The sequence below is a fragment of the Gracilinanus agilis genome, chromosome 2 (genome assembly GCF_016433145.1).
Source record: "Gracilinanus agilis isolate LMUSP501 chromosome 2, AgileGrace, whole genome shotgun sequence".
Lineage (NCBI taxonomy): Eukaryota > Metazoa > Chordata > Mammalia > Didelphimorphia > Didelphidae > Gracilinanus > Gracilinanus agilis.
Window position 1 is genome coordinate 624203022 of NC_058131.1, and position 5668 is coordinate 624208689.

General features: G+C 42.8%; 1 pseudogene; it reads left to right on the forward strand.

Moving 5' to 3' along the window:
* Positions 1-3925: 3925 nt before the first annotated feature.
* LOC123236277 lies at positions 3926-4377 on the forward strand (annotated as a pseudogene).
* Positions 4378-5668: the final 1291 nt, after the last annotated feature.

Genomic DNA, 5668 nt, shown 5'->3' on the forward strand with positions numbered 1-5668 from the left:
AGCATTTTGATACGCTAACTTTTACCTCCGAACCAATTTCTTTGTACTTCCTGGTACATTAGCTCTTAAACCCAGAGCGACTTTGAAATTTTCATCTCAGATCTTTCTTTAAAAAAAAATTCCTTTTTTTAAAAAAAAAAAAATCCTTTCTTTATATTTCTCCTAATGGACAGCAGAGGTTTTCTTTTTTTTTTTTTTCCCCTTTTTTTTTCCTGAACTGCTTGACTACTGCTGAATGTTCTTGGTATGGCCACGCAGAAAGCACTTGTTGTACTGCTTCATGTAGCAAGTACAAGCCGTCCTGGCTGCCCAGTCTGCCCCTGGCCTTGGAATGTTAATGTGGCTGACAGCCCAGCGTGAGCCATGGAACACCCAGCAGTCAAAGGGTTAACAACAAGGCGCTGGCTTTTCTTTGGGGGATTTCTAGACACATCAGCAGCATACTGGAGGTCTAAGTGGATGTGTCAGGGCCAGGGATACTGTGGAAGCTAGGCTAAGAGGTAGAAGTCTCCCCTGAGAGAGGAAAGGAAAGTTTGGAAAAGGGCCACAAGGACTAAGTATTCAGGGTCATTCCTGCAAAGCCAGCCCAAGGTCATTCAGTTACCCAGTGTAAGCCCTTACCTGTTGGCTCCCTGACAGCTTTTCAAAAAATGTGTTGGTGGTTCTGAGCCAGTTGTCAAGGAAGGAGAGTGTCTGTTTCAGAGTTTCCCTACAGTTTACACACCATAGACTTGACCCAGACTTTGGTCCTTTAGGCAATAACAATCCCTTCCAATTGTACAGCCCTCTATACTTTTTCAAAGCACTTTCTTCAAAGCCTTCTCACCAGATTGGATCCTGACAACAATTCTGTGAGGTAGGAAGTACAGCTATTCTTGTCCTCGAGTCACTTAGCTTTTCCAGAAAGGTTAGTTAAATGACTTGCCCAAGGAGAAACAGCTAAAGAGTGGTCGAGCTGGGACCAGACCCCAGGTTACTTTTGTCCAAGTTTCTTACCTCTATGCTAAAATAAGGTGATCCTTTTTGTAATAGCCTATCAATATCCACTGCCAGTGTAAGCTAGCTGATGGCGAGAAAGACAGAAGAGGGAGGTGATGGGAATTATTGATGCATTAGTTAAATTCCCTCCCCCCAGGTTTCTAAGGAGGAAGATGACAGCTAATACTGGAAAAAATACTTTAATGTTGCCAAACTGCCTTACATGTGTTAACTCATTTAGGCCGATGGACAATTCTATGAAGTACGTGCCTTTATTATCCACATTTTGCAAATGAGAAAAATGAGAAATTAAGTGAGTTACATAGCTAGCAAGTGTCTGGGCCAGGAACTGAACTCAGGTCTCCCTGGCTCCAAGTCCAAGACTCAACCCATTATGCCACCTAGCTTCCTTCATGGTTAGTGCTTTGATTCCCCTTTGACTAGCACAATGGTCTAATTAAATCTCAGCATCATAGATTCCAAAAGGCTAAGTTAAAACCCATCCTCTCAGAAGGAAAGTAAAAGTCTGAGTGCAATGCTTTGCTAAGCAACAATGGACAGGTTGGTAGGGCTGGTGAGCTCCATCCTACATTTCTGTAACTGCACTTTCCTTCAAGCTACCTTTTTTATTCTCATAAGGAGTCAAAGAACCTAGACTGGAAGCACAGCTCAAGGATTTTTTAGCTGTGTGTCCTCAACTAAGTCACTAAACCTATCAGAACGTCAATTTCTTAATAAAATAAGGAGGTTGTACTAAATAATGTTGAGCTTCAGTTCTTGGGATTTTGCATTTTGTTTGTTTCTTGGGAGTTGTTTAGTCTTCCTTTGGCTTCTAGATGTTCTAGTCTATGGAGGTAGCTAAAGTTGCTTTATGGTAAATGCATCATTTCTATTTTAAAGAGGTTTAAGAGGTCTTGGGAAATTGGAGTAAAAGTCTAGTCCGACATTTTGTTGTTCACTTGACCTGGAACTGTCCCAGCATCAAAGATCAGTGACTGGCAGGGATCTCAAGAGTCACTTAGTCCAACACTTTTATTATATAGATGAGGAAACCAAGGCCCAAAGAGTTTAAAAGACTTGCCTGATATCACACAGGTGATAAATGATCCAAATGGGATTCAATTCACCTCTAGGTTCACCCATCTTTCCACTATACCATATTTGCTATAAAATAGTTAACCTATACATGGATTTTACTTCTGCTTCCCCCCCAAAAAAACCCCACTATTTTAAGTGGAGTTCTATGGTCTCTAGAAATAGAAATAGAAATAGAAAGGAAAACGTTAATCAATATGGTCACAAGTAGGATCCTAGCCTAGGATCATGGGATCACAGACATAGAGTTAGAAGGGATCTGAGGCTATTTATTCCAACTTGCTTAGGTTACAGATGAAGAAACTGAGGCCCAGGGAGGTTAAATAATTTGCCTTTCTGATATATCCCATTTTAGTCTTTTTTTGTTTTGTTTTGTTTTGATTGTGGTCAGTAAACAGGGTTACAAAAGTAATGGGTACTTTTCCTAGGGTGACAATGTCTGGGAGGGTTATTTTTCTTTTATACCACTCTCTGTTCTCCATCACGTGTTATAGTTGCCATTGCCAAAAGACTTATCTCTCTCCCAGAGATCACCTTCCTAGTATCTTCTCCCTCCCTCTTTGGAAGTTGGGTAGGTACTAGATGCTGAGTTCCTTGAGGACAGGGACTGTCTTTTGTTTTTCTTTGTAGACCTAGTACTTAGCACAGTTCCTGGCACATATTAGGAGTTTGATTTTAAAAAATTTAACTTTTAATAATGGCCAGGATGTCATGGGAGCTGGGGATTGGCTTATCAGGAAACATGTTATTCTCTTCTCCAATTTGGGTACCCCCTTAACTTAATTTGCTTCAGGTACCAGAATGCCTCATATAATGAAAATTCAATAACCCTGCCTCTAGATGAGTCAGCATAGTCAAGCAGAAAGTGTGAATTAGAAGACCTGACTTCTAGTTTTAGCTCTGCCACTAATTGATGGCATGACCTTGGGAATGTCACTTCCTTCTTCAATTCTCAGCTTCCTCTTTTGTTAAATGAGGAGTGATCGGATGGACTAGCTGATCTCTAAAGGCTTTTGAAGTTTTGACAGTCTATGTGTCTATAGATTCTTATGAATGCAGGTCCTGCTGTGAAGAAAACTGCATTTCAACTTAGGGATCTAAAGTTCCCTCTCCTCTGGCCCTCTTCACCTCACCCTCTACCCTTTCTCCCCCTATGACCCACTCTCTCCTTTCCCACAAGTATTTATCCTAAGGAATCCTCTAGCCATAAAATAAAGCTCTGAGCTGATTTGTAGGCTGTTAAAGGGCTACGTGCAGACTGGCTAAAACCAGATCCAAGCACCAAACAGTGGAGCTGGGGCTTGTGAAAGCATAGTTATATGAAGAGGAGAAGGGAAACGTTAATAAAGGGCACGCCGATGAACTGAGGTTAAATACTTTCATATTTCTGAGCTAACCAGGAACTTCCCTGAATTCTCATTAAAAAAAAAAAAAGGCCTCTGTAATCTGATGTTTTACCTCATTAAATGCTACGAATTGTGAAACAGAGAAAGGGACTGAACTGGAAAATGGCACCTGGCAGAGGTCACTGGACGGCTCTCCTTGTCCTTAGACAGTCTTTTGCTGTCCACTTGCTGTTCTTACAGAGATCTTGATTGAATGACTGAAAGGTCTGGCAAGGTCAGAGGGGAGGGTTGCCTCACTGAAGTCCCCATAAGAGATGTGGGGCAGTTTGTCTTCCTTTTCTTCAAAAGTTTGGCTTCTCGTTTTGTTCTCTGGGGCACCGGCTGAACAGTTCATGAGGCCAGTCCTTGGGGCCGAGGCTCATTGGGTTCTGGGAAAGAGGTTCTGTTCCAAGACGGCTCTCCCTGGCCAAGGCAGCCATTCAGTCAGACTCCAAGGATCCGCAGTCATGTCTGACGGTGAGGACAATTATGATGGTGATCACTTTGATAATGTGGAGGAAGATGAATGGCCTACAGGACTTGGAGAACCCCGAGGAGGAGGGCCAAGAGAACATGGAGATCATTCAAAAACCAGAAGAGGATCACTACCCCTCACATGACCAGGTGTGAGCAAGTCTGGGTCCTGGGCACCTGGGACCTACAGATTGCAATATGTTCTCCTGTGATGGTGGAGCTGGAAGGGGACACACATCCACTGCTCATCACCATGAAAGAGCTCAAGACTGGGAAAATCCCCACTATTATCGGTATCTACCTGCCAGATGGGAGCTATGAAGATTGGGACCTGGACATGCTCATCATTACTGACTAAGCGAATGAGCCCCAGCCCTCTGTCCATCCTCTTACCTTCTGCTCCCCAGATTATAGATCCTGCTTATTTTTCTGTATGATTAATAAAGCCTATTCACCCTCTCAAAAAAAAAAAGTCTGGCTTCTCTATCGTTAATCTAGTGCCTCTTCTGAGACTACTGGAGAGGACTTCCTTTTATTCTTCCTGAAAATGTTGCTTCTCTTCATTCCTTCTGAGAACAAACCTACATTCTAGGAGTGGCAAGGATCTACCCCCTTCTCTCTGGTCAGAGCTTCAAATGGCAATTCCCATCACACGGAGGGCAAATTCCAGTGAGTAGCCAGCCTCGTAGAAAGCAGCCACTCAGAAGAGAGACAGGTTTTACTGAGAACCCAGATGATATGAGGAAGAGGAGAGGAAAAGATCCAAGATGAAGATGAATTTGGCAATAGAGGCTGGAAACCAAAGGGCATCGTGGGATGGGAGGGCACAAAAAGAGAGAGCTGTTGGGAAGGGAGAAATGAATTTACTTTTGTTGGGGAAGATGCCTCTCCACTTCTCATCCCTTTTTCTAAGGAACAGTCTAATGGTAGATTATTATCTAACAGTAGATAGAGGACCAGGGCTGGAGTCAGGAAGACCCATACTCCTGCATTCAAATCTCTGACACTTACTAGCTGTGTGCCCCTGGACAAGTCACTTAACCCTATTTGCCTCAGTTTCTTCATCTGTAAAACGATCTAGAGGAGGAAATGGCAAACCAGTCCAATGTTTTTGCCAAGAAAATCCCAAATGGAGTCACAAAGAGTCAGATTCAACTGAACAACTGAACAACAACAAATCTCTAATTGATCCTTCATGTCTAGTGTGATGTAGGCTATTAAGCCAAGAGGCACACGGGGCAATCTGACCAAATGGAAAAACAGTCCCCAGGAAAAAAGACAGGGTTGGGGGAGTAGGGAAGGGAAGAAGCTGGTTCATGAAGCAAGTGCTCCGTTGGGGCAGGAGCAGTTCAAGAAATTTAGCCTCACCAACTGCAGTCTCTGGTACAAAGCTCTGACTTTCTTGTGCTAGTTTACTGTTGGGGCTCTGGAAATGATGAGTCAATCAGTGAATGACCATTTATTAAGAATCTACTGTGTGTGAGGCACTGTACTGGGCACTGGGGTTACAAAAACAAAAATGAAATAGTTTCTCAAGTCATTTACAATCTCCCACTTTTTCTCTGGATATACTCCACAAATGCATCCCCTAGTTGTCCTCTAGGGGTATTTTGGTAATACTTTCTAATAGTTTTGGTGGTTGTTCAAAATTCTTTTATTTCACATTCCGTCATTGCTGCAATCCTGCTTTTCCTGATCTGGCTTCTTCATTTATACTTTGTCATTCCCTTGGGCAA